The sequence below is a fragment of the Zonotrichia albicollis genome, chromosome 1 (assembly GCF_047830755.1).
Source record: "Zonotrichia albicollis isolate bZonAlb1 chromosome 1, bZonAlb1.hap1, whole genome shotgun sequence".
Lineage (NCBI taxonomy): Eukaryota > Metazoa > Chordata > Aves > Passeriformes > Passerellidae > Zonotrichia > Zonotrichia albicollis.
Window position 1 is genome coordinate 92,694,263 of NC_133819.1, and position 25,738 is coordinate 92,720,000.

General features: G+C 37.6%; 1 protein-coding gene and 1 non-coding gene across 3 annotated transcripts in view; both read left to right on the top strand.

Moving 5' to 3' along the window:
• Positions 1-25,738, top strand: part of GABBR2 (gamma-aminobutyric acid type B receptor subunit 2) — a 456,372-nt gene that overhangs the window by 263,465 nt on the left and 167,169 nt on the right. The window lies entirely within an intron of this gene.
• TRNAN-GUU (transfer RNA asparagine (anticodon GUU)) lies at positions 10,138-10,207 on the top strand. The gene has a single exon. It is a non-coding gene; the product is annotated as a tRNA-Asn (tRNA).

Here is a 25,738-nt window from a genome sequence, read left to right on the forward strand (position 1 = left end):
ATATAGCTTATATGAAAAGTATTAGTAGGTTATTATCCAAACATAAAAATTAGGAATATCCAGTGTTAGTGTTCCATACTTCAAGAATCAATTTTTCATCTACGCAGCTTTATAATTTCTTTAACAATTTAAATTAAAGTTGTCAGTTGGTCACAGTTGAAATAATTCAATGCAGAAAAATAAAGCAGATAAATAGGTAATCATGTATCAGAATATGGCCAAAACCTCTGTTCCTCATTTGCTTGGGTAGAAAAATCAGCAGGGCAGTCTCAGGAGCAAAATTTTCTGTTCTTTGCTGGAAACTTTTAATGAGACTATCTGGAAACATTTTGGCTATGGAAAAATCAGACAAGCACATCTGCCAGAGGCAAGGGAAAACCAGCCTGTGAGGGTTCAAGGGGTAACTGCAGTAGAGCTGACACAGTGTGATGAAATTCTGAATAGCTAGTTTAATTTTGGATCTAGATACAGTTTTTCCAAACTCATGCTAGTCATGCCTCTTTTTCAGCTTCTGTGCAGTCTGTTACTTTTGCAAGTGGTCAAACAGATGGTGCCAGAGATAGCTGTGACCAAACTGCTTGCTGCTGTATAGATCATGAATACCTCCCAGGAATTATTTAGTATGCAACAGAGAATACAAAGCACATGCAATAGCATTTTCTCCTCCTACCTTACTGGTAAATAAAGAGCAGAGTGTTAGTTTAGCTGAGATATCCAATTGATATTTGAAGTTGACATCCTTCTGAATGAATGGCAGTTTTTCCATGGGTGCAATTTAAGAACTCTTCTCATAGTCAGATGCATAGTTGGAGTAGATGGTCAAAACCTTTTGTCTAGTGAGAGCTGAAAGAGTCCTGACAACTTTTGGGGGCATATCAGGGAGCAAGGAGGGCAGTAACAAAGCCGAGATTGTAGATTGCTCTGATACAGGAGGCTTCAAGAACAGATCTATACCTGTCCTTCAAAATGTTTCACTTTGGCAGATGCTTTCTAATTAACCTGACTTGAGCCTAGAAGGCACCTTGCTTTCAGTCAGACTCCTATTTCTGTCAGGCATTAAACAAAACCTAAGAGACATCTTAGGTTGAAATAGGTTAAAAAGGAAAAAAAAAATAGGTGTTGAAATAGGTTAAAAAGGAAATGAAAGAATTTTAAACAAATACAATGGAAATGTGCAGAAATTGTGCTTTGTGTAGATAAGAGCAAAAGCCTGTGGTACTGCATATTGGAAAAACCTTTAGGAAGTGAGTGATCACCTGCTGTGTCTTTCTGGAAAGAATTCAGAATTCAGTTTCAACTCATTTAGCCAGGTAATGTGGTGTGCCATTTGTTAGTGTTGAAAGCTGATCTGTGCACCAAGCAAGGGGGAGAGCGAGACTTGTCAAGTGTAAAACCTTTGGTTGTCTCAGAAAAAGCCTTAATGAACTTCTGCAGTGAAAGCCCCAGATATTCTTCTCTAAGTTTAATCCAAAGAAGTGGACAAGCAAATGTCTACTCTACAATGACTGGGAGGGTGAGCAAATACCCAGGATTGCTTTCCTGCATCCTCAGTTCATCTATAACTTCTTCTCCAGGGGCATCAATCCAACCCGGGAAAAGTTTCCTTCTATTACACTAAATACAGTCCAGCATACTCTTAACTACTGCTGGTTCTGGCTTCCACAAAGGCTCATATAAATAATGAGACTAATTGCCTTAGAATATTTTTTTTTTAATATTTAGCATCTGTACAATATATATCCCAAAGAACCAGTCTGTGGATTTTTTTCTTCTATGATAATGTTGAAGGAATACTGTCCAATGAATAGAAAATATTTAGCAAGAACTCTGAAAATGCAAACATATATATATATGGAAATCGTGGTGCCAAATATCCAGAATCAGTCGATTAATATTTCACTGCTTCTGCAAAAAACTTTAAAAGTCAGCATAAAATTTCCTTATAAATATTAAGATATTTAAGATTAAGGAATACCTTCAAATATCTAGATATTAATTTAGAAAAAATGTCTATAAAGAAATTCAGAATTCTGTTATTTAGTAATTTTTTAGTAATGATCAATAAATTATTGCTAGTGTCATGTAATGAGTAATAAAAACATAAATTAAACTGTGGACTGTTTATCCTGGGCAGAGGATTCTGAGCTGGACCCTTCTGGAAAAGATCACCATAACATAAAAAACTATAATTTTTCAAGCAAAAAAGAGAATTACTGAAGAAGTCAGAAATTTTACTTCTGACACATTCTAATGGGAGGTCTTGACTGTAATCACATGAATGTGTGATTTATAGACTTCTTGCGGTACCATATCGGGTCCATTTCTATCTCCATATGAGTAGTGTAATTTTATTGCAACTTTCCATACCTTAGTAACCAGTGGGGTTTTTTTAGCTCAGTGATCAATTCACAGAATCATAAAATTGTTTGGGTTAAAAGGGACCCTAAAGATCATCTAGCTACAACCCCCATGCCATGCACCTTCTACTAGCCTGTGATCTATATGAATATAAAAGTATTCACAAAACTGGTTTGAAGTCCCATTTCAATATGGAGAATTATACCAAAAAGAGCTCTGAAGGGGTGTGCCTTAAATCTGGAGTCACTGAATATTGACATTATTGATTAAGAAGATTAACTAGAATAGATCATTATCACAATGTTCAATGATCTCTGGGAGACTCACCAAGTACAAGGGGGACTAGACAAGGATTCAAACAAATATTAATAATTGGAAGAAGTAACCAAGAGAAAAAGAATGCTGATTTTTTAGGTCAAATGTCTGGTGCTACATTGGGAGCAAAGTTTTGGACAAATAAAAAATGGAGAGCAATTCACCAGTCCATAGTTTTACATAAAAAGGACTAAAGATTACAGTAGATGAATGAACATGAATAAGCAAAAACATGAAAAGGTAAAAAAGAAAATTTCTGCACTTGGATGTAAAAATAATAGCATCCTTTTAATCTCCCTGGTGCCAAAAGGCTGTAGCTAACTGCTCTGTCCAGTGCTGATTTAAGAAAAATGTGCAGAGAAAACAGAAGATTAGGATCATACCTTAATACAAAAGCCAAAATATCTAAGCTTAGAGAACATGGTCAAAATGCATGACAGCTGCTGACAAAACAGTTTCTTGTCCTTGTCCTCATCATCTGATTGAAAATTAAGAGATTTGAATAGGAGTGGAGATTTGAGCCAATGTTAGGAAAAACTTCTTAATGAAAAGGATATTTAAATTCTGGAAAGTGTATAAAATTGCTATCTTTGGAAGTTTTGAAAAGCAAGCTAAACAGACGCCTGACATGCTGTAGATGTATTCATTGTGCCTTGAGACAGACAGATGACTTTTATTACATCTTGAGTTCCCTACAGCTCCAGCTGTATTTCCTCTGGAGCTGTTGCTCCTCTGCAGTGTCCGTAATGTGATTCTGGCACTTTATTTGCAAATACTTGTCCATGTATGCTACTAACACCACTTGTTGTACATCTCTGTATTGTTTCTAGTAAGATACATAGGGTAATCATGAAACCCTAGAATTTTGATTAGGTTATTTTTAGGGAGGAAACATAAAATTTAGTTACTCTTCCTGCATCAGTTCTGTGTTTTGTTGTTCTCTCTTTTCCTTTAAATCCAATTCATTTGAACATAAATCTTTTGATCCCTCAGCCAAAACTGATAATAGGTGTCAGGGCCACTTACCCTTTGTCTTCTGGTCTATCAGTCTGTATTTTTTTTCTATGTTGTACAAGGATTTAGCAGGACAAAAAACGAAAATCATTACCCAGATGTATGTATAAATAGAAAGAGGTAAAAACTACAGTTCTCCCGAGGCAGAAAGTGAATTGAAGCTGGGATTTCCCAAGCAGATGATATGCCTATGTTATGGGTGGGTATCTGTATCGGAACAGGTGTGTGGTTTACACTCTGAGATCCAAAAGGCAATGTTTCCATGCCTGTTTGAGCTGGAGGGTGTCTTTGGACCATAAGGTTTAATCATTGCTTGTGGATTTATTGTCTATCAATTTGTCATGTCTTTCATGAATCCATTTATACTTTCGGCCTTCAACACATCTACTAGCAATGAGTTTCACAAAATGATGATGCATGTAATGATTAAAGCCCTTCCATCTGTTTGTTCTAAATCAAGATGTTTAAATCTGTCTTAGAATTTCACTGGGCATACCCAGCTTCTTGTGATGTGATAAGCACTGAATAACTGTGTCTTACTTTTTGCACATTATTCATGATTTACAGATCTCTCTTATCAATGAGTCTCTTTAGAAATGCAAGTCTTTGTCATCCATTTGTTTTTTTTCATCATGTAAAAGCTGCTCCATAATTCTAATAAGGCCTCTACATTTCTTGATATTCTTTTTTTTAATATTCTTGATATTCTCTCTTGTGAGAGCTTAATGAGAGCCACACAGCTCTGAAATGCCCACCTTCATAACTCATATTTCTGAATGACCTTTTTACATTATTTTAACTTCTTTCTCAATATTCTGTCTTACCACATTCATCCTCTTTTTGGCTCTTTGGCCACTGGTAAGCACAGCACACCAGAGATGTTTTCAAAGAGTCAGCCACAGTTAAGTCCAGGGCCTCATCCTGGATGCTCTTAATTACTTAGAACCAACAGCTGCATTTGTATACTTGATATTCATTTTCTCTTGTACGTTACGCTGTACCTCACTAGCACTGAACATCACCTGTAATTTTATTATCACTATTTCACTCACCTTTGTAGAAGTCCTCTGTTAGATTAAACTATACAGGAAATTATATTTAAAATATGTTTATAGCTGTCAGATTTTTATTGTCACATTTTTTGAGACATTTCCTGTTCAGTTTTTGTTCTATTCTATACCTACCAGAAACAATGTTTCCCCTGTGCCAGTGCTTCTCTTGCAATCTGTTGGCATTGGTTATTAGGAGTTGGGGATTGTATTAATTTGATTTGTTTTACAAACACAGAAAAATGCATTAAAATTCAGGTTCTCGGGTTGTGTACTTGTGATGTCAAACTGAAGAAAGGACAGATAAGGGCTATAGAAATTGTTTGAGGTCTTAGGGAATTACTTACAAAGACAGATTAATGCAGTTAAGCGTGGGGAGTTACTTGAGTCACCTCATTTTGAGCAAGCTCTATTGTGTGGATATAAACTGCGAGGCCAGGGAGGACACGCTGGAAGGGGACACTGATGTGCAGCTGCTGGTCGTCATGGCAGCTCCTTTTGTTTTGTTCTGTTCTGTTTTGTTTTGTTTTGTTCTATTTTGTTCTGTTTTGTTTTGTTTTACCTGAGCTGGCTTTAAACAGGCCAACTGCGGTGCTGCAAGCTGTGTATCAACAATAACATGGAGCAGACTGGAAGTTGGAAATCTGCCCAGGGGCAAGATCAGTGGTTTGGTAGGTAACCTTTCCTTTGGGAGCACAGCTATGGGACGCCACAGCTTTGCAGTTATCAGCATTCAAGCCAACTAATTTCAGGCTAGCTGGGTACTTCTGTGCCACCCAAAGTTGCAGTGGGCATGACGGATTGCTGGGAAGAGCCGCATTCATTGTTTCCCCCAGGTGCATGTGAGGAGCAGGAGAAACCTGTTTATCACTGGGGTTCTGTGCCTGTGCTGTACAGAGAGGCCCATCCCTTGAGAGGTGGTTTGAAGTGTGCAAATAATTATTACTGGGACAAGCACGTGCACTGTGGAAGAAGCTGTCATTTTCATAGGATTCCACTTCAGTTCATTCAGTGCACTCTGAGGCAAAGTGTTTCACAGGATCTGATAAACCTCTGTCAATATGTTGTGCAAAAAATGTGTTAGGACATGTCTTAATTACTGAGAAAAAATGCAACTTTCAAATGCAGCAGCAAAGAAAAAATGTTGAACAACAATGGAAAATAATTTTATAGTTAATAATTTTTACCAGAGACTGAAGTATCCAGCTCCAAAAAGTTAACAGAAATTAGTAACCCACTAAAGAAATTATGTCTAAAAAGAACCTGAAAGAATTATTTGATTTTTCTTTCAGAGCTCTCTGACTTTCACTGTAATTTAAACTTTTTTTAGAGTTAACTTGTTCAGATGTTCCATTTCAGGTGATGGACAGTGCTGTCCCTCCCTGTCACCACCCAGTCCTCCCTCTCTTTTGAAGAGAGACGGAGGTTTTCTTGAGGGCTATGGGGCCACCATGAGCTGCTGCTCTCTGCAGAGCTGTGTGCTGGCACATCTCTCTCCTTGACATCTCAGAGATATGCTTTTTCTTGGAAGAATTTTTAATACATAAAAAGATAAAAAAGGTAAGGGGATAAAAAGAACCAGAAGACTTACAAGAAACCCATGAAATTCTGGTATATATTACAGGAAAATATTTAATTTGGTCTAATTAATAGAGAATTCAGTCTACTGCAATGACATCATCCATAACATGTAGTTCAAATATTTCCTCAAGGTATGCAGAACTGTGAAATAGAATAACTTTAATTCTGAATGAATAGAAAAGAAGAAAATTAAGTTTATCTAGGTCACTGAAAGGACATAGATTTTTTTATTTGACATTACCATTTGAACAGACAAAGCAGAGAATTATTGAGTAGCACACCAAGCTAGCATGCTAAGGTTTGTGTAGTTGTAGGCTACAGATAGGAAGATAATCATGTAAAGTCTAAAATATCTCTGAATCAATGGAATAATATGACAAAGTACATTTGACAAAAATTTCCTTCACAGAACTACTTAAGGGAGGGTGACAATATCATCATGGTGTTATGAGAAAACAAGTCTGATCTGTTACAGATAAGGGAGATGAAAATGGATTTTTTTTTTTTTAAGAGTGAAGATTGATTTATTCACTGTGTAGGTAACTAAAGGCAGTTGTGATTTGTATACTGCAGAATTCATATAGGCATTTGTACTAAAACTTTGAGAGCACAGAAGCAGTTTAAGTCAAGGTATTAGCTCTTTATAGTACAGAAAGGCTAAATTGATTTTCAAATTTACTAGTCCCTTTTTTCATCCTAATAATAGTTTTGTTTTTTTCTGCCATTACAAATACTTATTTAATTTCAAATCATGGAAGATCATGTTGTCATTGTATTGGCACCTATTTCTCTAAGCTGATATTTTAGTTTTTGAAAAAATAATCTATTTTGATATAGCATCACGGTACCCTGGCTGAGAAATTAAAGGATTCTGTAAACATGAAAAAGAAAATGAGCACATGTAATTAATAGATTTAGGAGAAATCTTTAGAATTTTGTCTTAATGTCTGAATTTTGGTTGTATTTTACAATGCCACAGGTGTTATTTTCTGTTTTGAATCATGCTATTTAATATAACTATATAGAATCTGTTACACATTGAATCTGTTACACATCTGTGATAAACATCTCTGTTTATTTTCAGTGTATTTTAATGATTTGCTCCAATAGGAATTTCTCACCTTCCTTTTGGAAAGAAACGAAGTGGGGAGGCCGGTTCAGCAAATAGTAGCTTTTCATTTCTCTATTCCAAGAGTCACTAAAGACCCTTCATAATCTCATATTTTTAAGAAGCTCATTTTTCAGAGTTTCAGAGTTTTCTTTTATAGAGTCTGGTATCAAAAATCCCCACAACAACCACACCCCATACATTTTGGACTTAGGCAAAATGTTTTTTAAAAGCCTACTATGGACCCTAATGTCCCCTTGCCCCTGCAATGAAAGGACTGGATTATACTTTTCTTACTCTTGAGATACTATTTCAAGAATTGAAACCAAAGGGAGAACATGAGTGTGGACTGTTGAGAAAAATGTCTGTTTAAAATTCCATCCATCTTGGTATTTATCTTCAGCTGGAGCACATGTATAATTTTTTCCTTAAGTGATTATAGAGGACAAGGGATGAATTCCTCATAAGCAAATTATTTCATTAAATTGATCTAGTACATCTACCTGCAACAAAGTGATTCCACCACAGATGATTTAGCAGTGATTTAGTTCAAACTACTGCCAGGATGAAAAATGTTTTGAATTAATATTGTTCGTGTAAGGAACAGGGTCAGGCAGAGATATAGGGAACTGTCATTTGTACATAAATCTAAGGGCTATTTTATGTGATCCCCAGCTACTGACACGAAGCTGTTTGATAGCTTGCTGTGTTCTCCCTTTTTTCCTCCCCTTTTTGTTTAACCTTTATGCCATAGACACATTTTTCCTCCTTGAGGAAAAATGCTTTCTGCATATCCAATTCAGAGCTCTCCAGGCCACACTTGACCTTGACAGACTGTACAGTCTTTACTGGTTGATGCCTTGTGTATAATTATCAATTTACTTTTATTTTACCAGAGTTGGGACTTGACTGGACTCACTAGGTGGTCTCAGAAGCCCCAAATGACATGGGAAGCACGGGAACAGTCTCCCTGTCAGTGGCTTGGCCACTGTAAATAATCTGGGATCTACCAATAAAGACTAGCTTGAAGGATGAGGGAAGGAGTAATACCTCACTGAAAATGTATCCCCTAAACTCATAAAATCTTTTAAACTGGAAAAGACCTCCAAGATCATCAAGCCCAACCTCTGACTGATTACCACCTTGTCAAATAGAGCCTGGCACTGAGTGCTAGGTCCAGTCATTTCTTGAACACTTCCAGGGATGGTGACTCCTCCATCTCCCAGGGCAGTCTCCAGTCTGTTCCAGTCCTTCTGCTTTAGCAGGCTGGATAGCTCTTCCCTGGGAAACTTATATTCCCATCTATAACATAGTCATGATGGATCCTTGCTTCTATTAAAAGTGTGAAATGGGATCCAAAGTAGTAATACACATACCCTGCTTGGGCCATTTTTAAAGCTGAGTTATTTATAGGCCTGGTAGGGCAAATTGCCCTGCATACTGCTCTGACCTGTGTCAAAATGGGAAGTTGAGTACATCAGGACATACACAGAGACCTGAATCCTCAGGTAACCAATTTTACTGTTTTAGAATGCTGTTTGTACCTCACAGGCTATAGGATGGAGCAACAGAGAGCTCGGTGGATTGCAGGAATGTTGCATGTTCACAAAAGCTGACAACTCCCCTTTGAAAATGAAAAGTGTTTCTCACATTTAGGAGAAAGATAAGGAGAGGCTCCCTGCACAGAGCAAGGGGAGTTAAGCTTTCCTCTCATTCTGGCCCTGCAAAAGGTCATTGCAGAAAGTGTTGTAACGCAAAGTGATTTTAACCTGCCTCTGCTAATGTGACATTTGGAGCATGGCTGTGGCAGTCTGATGTGACAGCAGGCAAATGTTGTGTTGGGCTGTGCTAGTAAATGGCAGACAGCCTGATAAAATGAGGGACTTGCTCACGTATTTAGTCTGTGCTTCCCCTCTCCAGAGGAAAAGACTTTGAAAAGTCTCTGAAGTGTGAATCCCAAAGGTCAGTAGATGCACAAAGGCCTTGTTGAATTCAGAGAAGAGAACAGATTTTTAACAAAACAATTTGTGAATTTTCACACCCAGAAAATGTTAAGTAGGATTTAAGGCTGCAGTTGTGTACAGAAGCTATAAATCATCAAAAGCTTTTTAACTGCTCATATCTGGGTTTGATAAATTCAGCTGACAACCTAAGTGATAACCTGTAACCAAATGCTAGATTATTTCCTGTGTGTTACAGGTTCATTTTTCAGCGTTTTAGAGCTACTCTAATCCCTGAAAGATTCAAGTAGCTTTAGTCTATCTGATTTATTGTGCTAGATAAAATCAGTGGTGCACATAACTCCAATTGTGAACTGACTCTGGAGAGAGTGGGGTTTACAGAAACATTAGTTCTGGAAAAGACCGTGGGCTCGCAAGCCATAAATATGTAGATAGGTGTCCTTTGAATATAGAATGCCTTACTGATGCCATGGACCATTGTGTAAGCTAAATATTTCATCCCTTGGCTGGTCTTGAGCTGGACTTTTGCTTCTGTTTCCCTTGTTAATACATATTTCAATTATATTTTTTTAATGAAAATTCAATTTACTTTTTTAGCTCTCTATAATCTATCAATTTGTATGGAAGAGGCTGACTAAATAAAAGGAATACAAAAGATAAAATATCTGGGGAAAAGACAACTGAGTTATGCTTTTTAATTTTTAAGTCACTCAATAATTTTGAAATGCCACCCAAAGTGGATTTTTCCAAAGATTAGCTCAGTTGGTCAGAGCATGGTGCTGTTGATGTCAAGGACGTGGGTTCGATCCCCACATGGGCCATTCACTTAAGAGTTGGACTCAATGATCCATGTGGGTCCCTTCCAACTCAGGATATCCTGTCATTCTGTAAAGCTAGCTGGCAGCCAAGATAACCTAGACATGCCCCATCCCAAACAGAGCAAAGCTGAACCCTAACTTTTTTAAGATGTAGTAGCCAGAAAAATGAATCTCCCTTGGCTTCATAACTGGAGATTTGAGAATGTAGGCATTTTCCCAAGCTTTTCCCCCCTTAGACCTTTGTTATGATTGACAAAGGAGATCTGGCTAAAATAATGATTTTTTTTTTCTCTTTTACTGAATAATAAATAGAGAATAACAGTCTTGGTAGAAGCATAGCAAAGTTCCTCAGCTCTGCCTTGTGAAATTTAACATAGAGATTTACTTAGCATGAGATCCTAAAAGGAATAAAGTTTATCTTAAATGATCTGTCAGGTTCAATTTATTCACATTAATTGGCCTGGAGCTCTTCCATTTAGCAAAACCTTGGCTGCTCTTGCATGGGCAGAGTGCTTGGAAGGAAAGGCTCTTTTTGCTGCCTAAAGATGCGCCCATGCAGAGCTGTCCAACTAGCATCCCTGGCAGGGCTTCCTGTCCCACAGGGCCATGGACAGATGTACTGGGAGAGTGGCTTTGGGCCTTCACAGTCTGCCTGCATACCTCCTGGTGCTGGGCAGCAGATCCTACAGAAATGTGTGCTGCCTCTTTTGTGACAGATTTGAGGAATTCAAGAAATGACTGGACCTGTCACTTGGTGCCATGGTCAAGTTTGACAAGGCGGAGATCAGTCAAAGGTTGGACTCCGTGATCTTGGAGATCTTTTCCAACCTAAATGATTCTGTGATTTTTTGTCATTCTGAGCAGCCTTGTTGCCTCAAACAGCACAGCCATGGCCAGGCACAGTTAATGAGGGTAAAGTGCACTCCAGCTTTTGGGCTGATGACAGCTGTGGACTAGTTATGCCTGTTGGAACCCCAGATGTAGCAGTGCTTCTCCTGAACTTCAGATAACTGCAAGCTGCAGATGCAAAGGATGGAGACAAGAGATGATTTCTAAGCCTTTGCAGCATCTGTTGCTTTGAGCTTTCACCAACTCACTAATATATAGACTAAAAAAACCAGGTGTAAAAGTGGCTCATCATAGTCTTCATTACAATATAATTAATTGTCTCATGACTGCCTGTAATTTGCATTCATTCAAGAGGCACTCATTCCAGGTGACATTAATATTCTCATCATTTTGAATAAATTTAGGATGAAATATTTATGCTTTGTTTAAGACTACATATATTCCTCTTAGCTTTCCTTTCATCCTGACATTGTAACTGTAATTAAAAACAAACAAAAAGTGGGGAGACAGGAGTAAGGGAGTGAAATGTTACATTTGCATGTCATAATCCAAGTACTCAAAAGTCAGAAATTACAGGATCAAAGGAAAAACTCACAAATAGTTTTTCCCTCCATTCTGAAGTATAAAATTACTAACGTTGAAAATCTCTAGCAATGGAAAAGTTACAAGCAGCCAAGGTAAACTCAGTTCAAGGGCCAGATAAGGAAACTGGAATAGTCTGTCCTGGCAGACCTGATTTTAACTGGGTGAAAGATTAGGTCATGGAGTCTTTTAAAAGTCCATGGCTTTTAGTCACTTTGCATTAAGAAAATGAAATTCTGTCCCTGTTTTACATCGCTCAGGATGGGGATGGAAACACAGAGTTGAAATATTTCATAATGTTACTCTAGTTCAGTAAAATTTTTTGCCACTTAGCATTCTAAATAGTTTCTTGACTAAAACAGGAATTGGAAAGCTGCCTAAGATGCCCAGAAAGGAAATATAGTCTTTGGGGTTCTCTGAATTTTCCCTTTGTCAATCTTTTTTTTATTCATCTTTGTTGATATCTTTGTAGAGCAGAGAATTGTTAAAAAACTAGACCTTGAAAACTAGGTTTAATTCTTGCTGTAAAAATGCTAGGAATTTTCCAATTGGTTAAATTTTATATAAAAAATAGTGATATGCATATAGTGTTATCTCAGTTTTGGCATAAGCATCATATAACGTCCTCTGTCACCACCATGTGTGTGTTTTCCACTCCTTGTAGAAGGTCAGTAGCAATCAGTCTGCCTGGAATAGTGGTAAACTCCTTTGTGCTTTGACTAGAATATCCTCCTGTGTATTCCCTTTTCTCAGATGGTATGAGTTTTCTGGGAATTGTCCTCATCTGAGACTTGTTAATTGCTGTTCAAGAAATTGCCACAGATTTCCCGAGCTAAAAGATGTGGGTGCCTTGTAAAGGTCTGAAGCAGGAGGAGAGCTTCTTAGCTTATACACATGATAGGTTTCCATCCTATACTACAATGTAACAGCCATTCTCAATGATGGGATTTTTGCCTGTGATCCATAATTATGAGGGTAGAGAAGGATTTAGGGGACTATTCAGATTACATGTTGGCCACATCATGAGGTAATTCTATGTAATGGTCATAGAGAAGAAACTGCCAGGACACTTATGCCATACACATTTCATTTTTCAAAACAAGACAGCTAGATGATGGTGGATAATTAATCTCAATGGAATACCCAAGAACAAACAAAATTGAATAGCTGTTTTTCTTTTTGATCTGGAATGGTTCTATAAATTATGCTGTTACATAGAAATCAATAGCTGATCTGTTAGGTGGATAAAACCCAAACAACATATAAAATATAAATAAAGCTGCATCACACTAAATTGGGTCAAATCCCATTGGAAATGGGTCAGGCCTTTAGGAATCATTCCCTACTGTTGATTATAATGAGTGCACGAGGTTTTAAAACCAGCTTACAGCTTTTAATCAGCAGTAGCTTATGGTATGATGAATTACTGCCATGTATGTGCTGTAATTAAACACTGCTTTATGAAGATAGTGTAGTTGTAACACTGAACTCTGAGATTGATACAGCAAAGTTCTGAATCCATCCTGAAATGTGAAATTGATGGGCATTCAGGGTCTTCAGCCTCTCACACAGTCAAACCTGTAATACGACAGACAACACAAGAGACCTCGTTTTGCACATGGATTAAATCCTCATCTATGACTGTAGCACCTTTTAAATTTTTAAAGTATTGATCCACAGGCTACCTTGATCTCATCGTATATAATCTGAACCAATGTTAAGTACCCAAAATATAGAAATTATTTTCTTGAGGCATAGGAAATGCAAAACTTTATTTCTTCAAGAACTGAAGTTATACCAGGTGTGTGATAGCCTGCTGCAATGCCTTCTTTTAGGACTACAAATGAAATAGGTGTACATAGAATTTATTTCTTGCTAAAGTGTCTATACAGTTAATTGTGTGTCATTTTGAATGGGGTTTTTTGTGCACTGGTTTTTTTGGGTTTTTTATTGGTTTTGAAAAATTTACAAATTGACTCTGCTTGCCAAGAACATATATTTGTTTTATTTGATAACTGAATATTATGGATTTAATTGAAAGCTATTTTAGTTATTTTACCAATTGAATGGTAAGAATGTAGATCCTCAAGCTGTTCCTCAGATGTTTGTTTGATCCTTATTTCCCTGTATGCCCATATTTACACCAGCATTTATCTGCACCAGACTTGCACTAAAATGTGGCACATATAAGCCACGTCTTAAGCCCTAATACCTCAGGACAAATTGTTTTCTGACACAATGCAACATTGCTCAGGATCCCCTCATACACAGCAGACAGACCACCCACATAAAAACTGCACAATTCTGATGTAGTTCCAACCTCCACTCGCTGTAGAAAAAGAATTTACATCAAAATTTCCTTTATTCTGAAGGTACTGAACTGCTCCTGAGATATATTTGAGGTGAATTTCCAAGTCTTACATACTTATTCTTTTTTGCTATGTATAGATATATAAATATTAATTTACCACAAAGAAAGAGCAAAATGACAGTCCAGAAGCTGGGGCATTTATCTAAACTGGGGGATAACTGATTTTGGATCCCTCATCCAGATTCTTCTGAGAGGGAACTTAAACACTTATTTGATGCAACAGGAATGTTCCTGTTACTGATCTAGGATGCTGAGTGGGGCTAGGGGAAATTCCTCTTTCTTGTCACAAAAAAGTATTGGGTCAGATCTAGAATATTTCTGCACTGTTAATTATGCCCATATTTGTTTTTGACCTTGGTGTCTAGGTCATTGAATCTCCTGGCTAACACAAATGGAAAGAAATGAAAATTTCTTAACTTACATTTGAACAGTCATAGACCTTTGAACTACTTTATTAACAGGAAAAGGTACATAATTAGCTTAAACTAGTTAAATGGTAGGAAATGTCAAGAAAAGTCTTAAGCCCAAATATATCAGTGCAACAGGAGTCATGTCTGGCTGATCTCAGTTTTTGTTGTATGTGTGCTGCACTCTGTTTGTACAGGTGTAAGTGACAGCAGGATTATTTTTTGTGAGCAGGTATTGTTTTGTTTAGTGGCCTCTATGAAAACCTTTCTTTCAAACATTTGTCCTTCAACTCTCTTCAAAGCTATGCTGCTGCATGTGATAAATCATTGTGTAAGAAGGGAATAATTTATTAGTTCAGTGTTTGTTTTCCTTCACCTTTTATTTGTAAGGAGGTCATCTCAGGAGATGAAACCTGTGTCATGTGTGATATCCATGAAAAATTCAAACAACTAACCCAGATATTTGCATCTGGGTAAGTTGTCTTGAACCACCTTAAAGAAAGATGAAGAAAGTTCCAGAATGAAACTAAATCTTATCCTTTGGCATGTGTCTATAGGAAATCAAGCAAATCATGCTCTATAAGAAGTGCCTGTCTTCTCAGCGTCTTGACAGAAACCCCAGACAAGGTAGCTGTGATATACACCATACCCACTGAAATTTGGACAGTGGAATCCCACCAAATAATCTAACTAATGAATAGTGTAGTGGCTCTACAAAGGAGGAATTTAAGTTAAATGGAAATAAGTTGAGTGAAGCTCTACCCAGTTGCTTCTTCTGTAGGTTTAAAGGCATCAATCACTTCCCATATAATAGTGTTTAAATAACCAAGTTCAGACACTTATTTTTTACTAGCTTTAGTTCTCAAAAAAATAATTTGGTACTGCTGAAGAATAAATCAAACAAAATTAGATCTGAAAATATGAGAATCCTTGCTAAGAAAGCTGAAAAAGCCGAAATTGTGTTTTTTAGTAATGCAAATTGAGATTAAATTAATTTTAGATTCCTCCCTAGCACAACAATTTGGATAGCACAGCAAATCTGAAGACTAGATTCTCAGTTCCTAGAATTGGTAGTTATACCACCATGAATGACTTATTGTAGTTTGACATGGGAAAAAAGGAGACTTTACCATCCTAATTTATACTGCCTTGGTGCATAAAGTTTTCTTGTACTTGCTGATCATGGTGAATGGCCAGCAGTACCCCATCCAGAAACCAGGAAGCTCTCAGTGAGGTTTTCAACACCAGGCTCCATTGCACCCCTTATCCTCTGTATGGTGAAATGTGAATGGAAATATTAATCCAAATTTTTCTCCCGTTAGGTTGACTTTAAGGCCAGTTGGGAATAACAATCTGCTTCCACAGCCTGAGCAAATTAGTTTTTTAAATAGATAATTGTCTGATAATTTGTGTATTTATGATGGCGGAACCAAGGTAGCTGAGTTGGTGACCCAATATCCTGTGAAAAGCTGCGACTTCCTTGTGTGTGGTGCCTTATGTCTTCAGCAGTCTTGTGGGATGTGTCACCTCAGGCTAATGGGTAGTTTTGGAGTGAATTTTACAAGCACAGAAATTGCTAGTGCTGTACCTGGGTTTTGGACACTTTCTGGGCTCCCTGAGGCACCTCACTAATTGCTGTGGCTGACTGTGTCCCCTTGTGCCGGTTCCCTGCAGAAAGCCAGTTTGGTACCTGGTCACCTCAGCAGAGATTCCTTTGTCTCAACCTCTTAATGCATTTGTTACCAATACAGAATATTTTAACAACCACATCTCTAGAGAAATCAACCAACCAACCAACCAAAAAGAAAGAACCAAAACCCAAATGCTGTTTGATGATATCATTTTAAATTTTTCTTTTTGAAAAATATTTATTAACACTCACTGAATTTTGCTATATGTAGTAATCCTGTTTAACATCTGGGAAAGAGATTAAATATTTCAGAATTTGTATTTTGCATTTGTTGGTTTTGCTTGGCAATCAAAGGAGATTGCAAGATAAATTTATTTGTAGTTAGAAAAAATCATTATGCAGTATTTAAACCAATAAGTTGATTTCATTAATTCTTTATTTGTTTCCACCAAAAATTAAATTCTGACAAAAATTGTAATTTAATTTGGAGACAGTTTATTTTAAAAGTGGCTTTAACACTTTCTTTTATTTATGATTTCTATAAATCTATATTAACATAATTTTAGAAAAATATTCTCTTATCTGGCATGCTCTTACACAAATTTATTGTGATAATTCTGTTCAACTTTATTTTCAAGAGGCCTGTTTTCTTTCTGATGTAGAACTAGATTAGTCATACACAGTTCCTTTAAGAAAATGTCTCCGGTAAGAAGCAGAGAAATTCAGATGGTTTTTCACCACTTCAAATTATGTGTATAGTGCTTTCTTGATTGTTAAATTACACTCTAGGCTGGGTCAAGGTATAGAATAATTTTTATTTTCAAGTGGATGGGAATTAGATGATTTAGAAGCATATTACTGGGTATCAGAGAGCAGGTAATTTTATGTTTAAGCTCAACAAAAGGTTTGTATGAGGTGTAAAGGAGGTTTTTATTAAGAAAAGAAGAGCAGGAAATTGGACCTCTTCAGAACAGATTTACCCAATTTCTCTTACTGAAGTCAGTGAGTAGGTTTTCACAAAACCAGTATCGGCTATTGAAGGAAACAGACAATGCTCAAGCTAGATCATGATACATTTAGCATTTGTTTTCAATTGAATGCAATTATCTTTCATCCACAGAGGTTTTTCAGTATGTCCTGTAAAAATCTCCTAAGATATGGAAAGACCCACTGAAGGAAATTAAAACAGTTTGAGAACATCATGTCCCAAGCTAAAAAAAAGAATAAAATTATACATTATCAAAAATGCAGTATGAGTGTATATTTTCTGTTTGTTCGTTACTTCATTTTCATATGCAAAATCAGGAATCTCAGAAGTACAGTTTTATAAACAAAAATCTCAATCTGAGCAGTTATTGCTGTTGTGTTGATGAATTGTCACTTTTGAACTGGATCTGGCTGAATATTACCTGTAACTATCTCTTTGCAACTCTTCTGAAAAACTTCAGAATGGTAGAGAATGGTTGTTTTGGTAAATGATAAAGGGTAAAATAGTTGTTTTGTTTTAAGAAATTTAGATATTACATGAGGGACTTAACAGCAGGTGAAAAGGTCTGTATGTAATATTTCTTTTTGGAGGTATGCAGGCATTAAGGATAAACACAGCTGTCTCTCAGGGCTCTCATCTCTCCAGCATTGCCTGCTGTAACCTTTGGCAATGAAGCATGATGAGGCTGTGTCTGTGTCCTCCCATCCTTTCTCTGTGCCTCCCACCACCTCTGCTGCTGTTCACCAGGCTCAGCATGGTTGCCTGACCTGGCCACTGAGCTGTGTGTCCTACAGCCGTACCTGTGTCAGCCTGCTCTCTGATCTCTCTCTTGTCAGATATCCCAGTCTTGCAAAGTGTTTTTGGTATGTTGAAGGGGTGAGGTGGGGCACATGTCAAAGCTGTGAAAGGATTCAGTATTTTCAGAGTAGGAACACGAGCAGGAAAGGACTGTCGTTCAATGGCTAGTCCAGAAGAGTCCATGAAGTTTTCATAGTTGCTCCACTGTGCCTCCCACATACACACACAAGAAATACCAGAAAACCCATGATGTGCTACCTTTGAATAAAACAGCAGCTTCAAAATCTGCAAGAATGGGGGCATTGTGCACAGGAATGTAACAACTCAAGTGATGCAGCAAGTTCTCATGGTCTCAATACCATTGAGACTTCTGGCCTCAATACCAGAAGTGAGAATTGCTTTCCCTATGAATTGTAATAATCCAATCCTTTACAGCTCAGGGTTGAAAAGCACCTGCAGAAACAGTCCATGAATAGGATACATGAGTTATAGAATCTTTTTCATTTAACTAAGAAACTTCCATTTTCAGTAATATATCCACAGGAGTGTGCCAGAAATAATTCAGCAGAGCAAAGGCAAAGCAAGTTGGTGCTGCACATGGAAAACAGAGGTGCCGCCAAGAGCAGTGCTCTCCCCATCAATGGTGTGATTGAAAAGGAGCCAGCGACTCCTGTTGCAGCTAGGCCAGTGCAGAGGGAGATGCAGCACAAGCCCTGTTCTGTTCAGCAGCTGTGTTTTCTCCCATGTTCACTTGTGGTACTGCTGCAGTGAGGAGTAACATGATCTTGTTAAGTGAAAAGTGATTTAAGCAGGGTGGGCTTAAACCCAAGGCAAACCTTAACTAAATCTCTGCAATATGAGCCATAAATCCTGGGCCTCTGATGTCTCTTCTTCTTCCTGGTACTGGTTCTACTAAAACTGTGGCCAGGACATCTCTGTTCCTTCCAGAAAGTCAGATGGTAACATCATTGAGGTGAGGAGGGCATCAGGAATAAGGAAAAGATTGTAGCTGGAATTTGAAGGTGCCAAATACACAAGTGCAGATCCAGGGACTGTACTCACACAAGAAGTGTGATTTCTCATCTCAGATGTGTTTCATATGTTTGTGGCTACTGCTTGCTCATGAGTTTTGACCTTTATTGTCTTACATCCCATGGCTCTTGTTTAAATCAAAGTTAATTAAAACTAGAAACAAGAGATTTGTAACAGATTTTTCTGTACCTACCCAAAACACAGGGAAGCAAGAGCTCGTTTTCACATGTTTTACTGAGAAGAAGTAACAGCACTTGACTTGCATTGAGGGCTCCCATGAATCTGTATATGCTATTGCAGAAGAAGGAATTGTTTATAAGACAGTGAAGAGACAAAACTTGTGCCTAAGTAGTTTTTTAGTACAGTTTTGTACTGAGATTCTCAAAATTTGGGTAGTTAAAGATTTATTGTCAAGTATGTAACTGTCTAGATTACCAAGAGATTATCATTCTGTCCCAGTCTTTTTGGTTCTTCTATTTTTTCTTCTGGATACATTCTATGACTTAAATTTCCATTAAATGCTGTTAGTATCAGGGGACTGGTAGCAGTTACTCAGATGCATATGCACTGAGATTGTACTCACTCACTCACATCAGGTAAGATTTAAAACCCCTTCTCATACTTTAATCACTGTGGTTTTGACTTTCAGACTTGTCAGAAATGAAGTTAATGGGACAACTGACTTTTGAAAGTTACACTACGACTTTGCTATCAGTTTCAGGGAAAAGCTTTTTAAAATGTTTTTAAACTGCTTTTAGCCTTACCTTCTCCCAAAATTCTGCTTCCTCTCATACTCCAAACTAGCTTCATCTTTCTTCACCTACAGTTTTAACATTGTCTTAGGCAAAAGACAAAAAATTATATTAGAACAGTTAGACACCAATCTCTCACATTTAAAGCACTACATTTTTTTTACTTTTGATCCCACTTGTAATGAAAAACCCATTACATCCATTTTATACAACAGCTTGCCAAAGTTTTGTGCATCCTATGGGGGTTATTTGATATAATATTTTATGCCCAAATAATTTAAAAATTTCTACAATTCTTTAGTCTCATACTGCAACATTCATACATGAGAAAAAAATGCATACCTCTGCTTTTCTAGTTTTAATCAGCTTTGTAAGGATTTTTGCCTTATATTGTATTTCACTCCCACAGGCATAAATCCTGTCCTAACAACACAGTTTTGCTGTATGCTATCAATTTTCTGAGCAGAATAGGTTCTCTGAAACTAGGAGTCTTTTGTCAAATTTTCTCTTAGTACCTGAAGTATCAGTTTTAATTCTGGAAACTCTTAGAGAAGTGTATTTAATGTTATGCACAAATACAATGCTGTGCTTATGCATAAACCCTTTTGTGCTCTGGTTGAGCTTTGCCACAAAACTTTATTCCAGAGCTGTCTATCAGGTGTATTATATAACTGCTCTATATTAATTATTAAATCCATTATTATTTGAAGTAATTATAGTTTAATGGCTGTAGCTTTCCATTGCAGGCTTTTTCTCTTAATGCTAGTCTGCTTCCTGTAGCTATTCAAACTCCAGATGAAGAAATAAAAGGAAAAATAAATCAGAATTTAAAATGAAACCACACAATGATGACGTATACCGTATTTTAAGAAAATGTTCAAAGCAATCATTAAAGATAAAATCAATGGGTTTCACTTTAAAACTGTTCTTTGTGTCTTAGAAAGTCATCTACAGCAATTTCTCTACGTGTAGTAAAACATGTTGTTCCTAATTAGTGCTCAAAGGAAATCACTGTTGGACCCTTCTCCTCCTTTTATAATTTTTTTCCAGTGGATTACTACAAAGAGATTACTCAAAACAGGTTAAAACAAATGGAGGTTTGCTGAAGCAGCAGAAAAAAGGAGTTATTCCTCTGGAACTTTACTTTCAACCAGTTCCAGTTGGAGTGGTTTCTTTGTCTTGAGCATAGGATCAGCTCACAAAACCCCCAAATCTTACCAAACCAAAATAGTTTTCTTAATGAGTTTTCTTTTGCAAAGATTATTATTTTTGAAGGGTTTTTCCTTTCAAAAGTCCTTCAAACTTCCCCTTGTAACTTTTAACATCTTTAGATTTTAAAATGAAAAATATCGAAATAGTTGTGGTGATAAATTTTGTAATTCAAGACTAGATTTCGTCCTACTAAAATGTACTCTAGGATATGGTGGAAGTCAAACAACTCTATCAATATGAAAGGTGTGGATCAGGGTGGGATAAATTCTGAATTGGCCATTATCTTATGTTTCAAAACTGCTTTGGTCTCATGCTGATGTACAATTAACTTATATTTACATAAAAAATTGAAAAAGCATACAATGGAAATTTATAAAGTGACATATATGCTTGTAGGGGTCTGTGGGGCAGGACTGCTGCACAAAACATTTCAAATGCTGTTGTTTGAAACCCCACCACAGCAGCCTCTCATGAGTGGGTTCCATCTTCTGGATCTGTCTCTTAGAGCCTGTGAGAACTGAGTGGGGCATGGTCATGTTTTCTCCTCTTCCAGTGCTTGAGGTCGTGGGGCTTCACAGCCTCACCACCTGTACCCCTCAGCCAGTGCCCCAGGCTCTGGGTCTCACACACATCTTTCATTCTCACAGCATCCCTCCTCCTGGTGAGTAACCCAAACTTTCCAAACTTCTCAAGTGGCCTCATGGGGACAGAAAAGAAAGAGAGATTTTGAAGAGGAATTTCCCAGCAGCCATGACTATTTGTAAAATGCATCTTTACCCATGGCAGGGGGCTGGAACTAGATGATCTTTAAGAACCCTTCCTATTATTCTAAAATTTGCAGCCAGGCACACACTTTCCTCACTCAAAGAATCATGCAGTTCTTGGGTTAGACAGGCATCCTGGCATTGTGTAACACTGCTGGTTCTCTGATTCCCTAGAGTGCAGTCCCTAATTGTAGCAGTGACAAGCCTGTCCCTTATGGGAACATAGCGTGTCTCCCTGAGGACAGGGAAATCCAGTCTGTGATCCCATGAGACTTTTGCATGGGGAGCTGACTGTCAGGGGAAGGTTAGAGCTGGAAAATCTCAAAGTCTCTGGCTTTTGATGGCTCTTTGAGTGACAGCTGTCTTGTTCATTGCTGCAGCAGAAACTGAAACAGTGATCTAGGGGGGATATTGCTACTTGGGGGCCTTTGTAGGCTCCCCTATATCTCAGTAAGTGATCACTTGTAGTTGCAGGTTACAGCACAAGTGGGCTTTTTGTTGCTCTGAAGTTTTTCCTGAATTATTCCCCTACAAGTCCTGAGTAAAGTATTTGGGATAAACCAGTCTGGATAACTCAAAACTGCATTTCTTGTACAGGATAAAAACTTTGGCAGCTACTGTACAAATCATAAGACAGGAAAGAGCATAGAATTTGCAGTTTTGTATGAATGTGTTCAGCACTGCCTCAACTCCCTTATTTTGTATCTTAGGATGAGGACAGTGGGAATTATGCCTTTGGGTTTGACCCTGAATCATGAAGAATGCTCTTCATGAGCTGCAGTGTTTTCACAGGCCACCTGGTGTAATGGCAAGAATGGTTATTCAAGGACATAATAAGTAGTGAGATCTAACACGCATAATATGCACAGCAGCTGCTGCTCTCCTGCATTTTCAGGCTTGGTAACTGTGAAACTACAACCTTTAAATAACACCCTCTTAACTCTGTAAAACTTTAAGGATGCAGTACATAAGGAAGAAGGCAGAGCATCTTGGTTTAGGGCCTCTCAGCTGGAGCAGAGCAGGCACAGCCTATGGGAGGCTGCTCAGCATGTGCTGAGCCTCCCTTTGCCAGGGGAGGGGAACACAGCCCTGACACAAGGCTGTGTGGAGGGAAGGCTCCAATTATATAATCATAGGTATGCATCCAAATGGGCCAAAATGGAGTTTATGTTTCTTCCCTGCATGTTGTGGGATCACCAGAAAGCAGACATGCCTTGCTAAGTGAAGGGAAAACAGCCTTGCTGGGGGGTGTGATTGTGGCGTGATCCTTTGGTCAAGCACACATCATCTGCTCTGGGAGACATTTTTATTTCTGTCATGTTGTGCACTTCAGTTTGGTTATCATTTAAGTTAGCAAGGGCTAACCAGCCCTCACAGGGAGAAGTGCATCATGCAGCTCCTCCTGTATGTCTGAGCAGCCACTGAAAACAGTGGCTGAGACTTAGCAGCCATGGGCAGGGCAGCTACAGCTGTCCACACACCAGGGCTGCTGTCAAACTGTTGTGCTGTGCATCACCACACTGACAACAAAAGCCTCTTTGGGAAAAGGTAACCACATCAGGCTTTTAAGTAACTGATGTGGATTTTTAAATTTGTTTTTTCTACTGCAAAAAATAATTATTATTGCACGTTGAATTTAGAATTTTAGTTACATAAGTAATAGGCTTAGGTAGTTGTAGCAAAACATTTCTTTTCGGTATGCACAAGAAAATCAAATGAAATGCTAGAATATTAAGCATACCAGAGAGGAAAAGGTCACCTTGATGTCCTTTCTCATTCAATCAGAGTATGTAGCTGGGCTGGCGTCAGGGTCATCCAGGTCCCTGGGGACCCTGTCTTTCCTGTCAGGATATCTTCTATCACATCATCTGTCATGTTCATATGGAAAGCTTAAGTGCTGAGGTAGCAGATGGAAACTGGGATTATTAGGTCACTGTCTTGGGTGTCTTGATTTTTAAGCTGCATGTGTACTTTACCCTGGTAAGTCATAAAAGACTGACAGCAGTGCTATCCCAGTTTTTTCTTCCCTAAATGACACTGCTTGGTGGATTTGATTTGAATTCATTAGTAACTTTTGGCGTGACTGAAAAAAAAGAAATCTGATAATTTCATAATGATTCAAATCTTTCTTTTGCCAGACTATCCTGATAGTGCACACTGTGCCTATTCAGACTGAGTTTTCAGGACACCAGGGACATAATAATTGCATTTATTCCCCTTGGATAAAAGATGTGGATACACTAATGCTCTGTCATCTTGGGTTTCTTTGGAAACAACAGAGATTTTGAAATGAGTGCAGCACTGCACTCCTGTGGTTTGCTGTCCCTTACCTTTGAATGAGTGCCGTGTCATGGTGTATTTTGAATTCTGCCTCACAGCCTCTGACATTTCAGTGCTCTGAAATCAAGCTCAGGAGGCAAGAGAACCTGGCCACTGCCTCTCTCACTGCCACCTCCACACCCTGCACGGTCCCGCCTTCAGTTTTCCCTCTCCCAGAGAGACTCTGACAGATGGAGCTGCTGCTGGGCCCTGGGCTGCTGCCAGGGGGGTTCTCTGCACATCAGTGGTATCCATGTCCAAACCTGTCACTGCCTGGATGGCCTTTCCAACCTGGGAAGCTCCTGGGAGTTCTCCTGGGAAGTCAGCCCAGGCTTGCATAGGCTGATTCGCTCACACACTCCTGCAGAAAATGGACCAGTGTATGACACAACAAGTAACGAAATTGAGTTATCGTTTATTAATAGAGCAAATGTCTCTTCTCATGATTTCTGCCTGTAGTTTTATATGTACAATGTTATTTCCCACTGTAAATTCTGAGTCAAGAAAAGCCTGCTGGGTTTGGACTCTGCCAGGAAGTAACTCAGAATGATAAATGGTATAAATATAAATTTTTGTAGACCAGGCTGCATTCAGATAAATATTAATATTAATATTAAATAAGACATGTATAATTACATCATTTGACTTTAAAGAATAATTTATTTTGGCAAATAAACTCCCAGAATGATGAGGATTTGCATTCTCTGAAAACTTAATCAAATATATAAAAGAGAATGAACAGCAGAACAACCCTTGGCTAGACTAAGATATTGCAGTTATTGCATATCCATGTATCCTAGAATATAATCATACCATATTCACTTGAATATATATTTTTATCTTTTAATTTACTTAGTAGAGTTTATTCAAATTACTGACATATATTTCTGGTTATACACTGTGTTATCAGTCAAGATTTTATGCTACAATTATTAAATCCAAGAAAAAGTGTGATCTCATGTGCAGGAACCTCATTTCAAACTATCAAGGACTTTATTAAGCATCCTAAGAAACAGGAACTTCTATTGAGGAATTAGTGTAAGCTCTGTTCATTTGCTTCAGCACAACTGTTGTTATGCTTCATGGATGCATAACATCCTTCATTTCTTTATATTTGGTTATACCTTTGTCAGTTCCCTGAATGAAAGCTATGATGATGGTGTTGATTCACATTTAAAGAAATAATTGTTTTAAACATAGTCTTTATTTTTTTATTTCATTATATAGCTCTTTCTTTGATACTTAATATATAAATATCTAATATTTGTAGGTGTTAAATCCATATGAACTATACTACTAAATTTCTATTCAGAGCTAGAAGTCAGTCTAAAAAACCGAGTAAGAGACAGAAGTATAATAAGGAAGGTGAAAGCAAAGTTTAAAAAGAATCAGTAAAAATAATTTTTGGAAGCTCATAAAAATGCAAATTCTTGATATTTTTATAGAAGATCTCCTTGGACAGCAAAATTACTAGATCCTTTTATGAATTCAGGTTATTTAATTATATTTTATGTGCTACTTTCTTCCTTTGTTCTTTTAACAAAATACTATTACTAACATAGTGAAATACACCCAGGGTTAAGACTCCTTAGCTTTTATCCTGACTCTAAGGATGCCCTGTTTGGCCTTTGTGTGATCTGACCTTTCTGTCTGTTTTGCTTTATGGATGACTGAAAGATTTATGGCCACAGGACTGGCTCTGAGGAGTAATTATCACTTGTTATATATACTGCTTTCATAACTCATGATTTCCTGTGTGCTGTGTCTATATGTTTCCAAAGCAATGCAATCTAGGATTTCATAAATAAAATACATAAATAAAACTTTAAA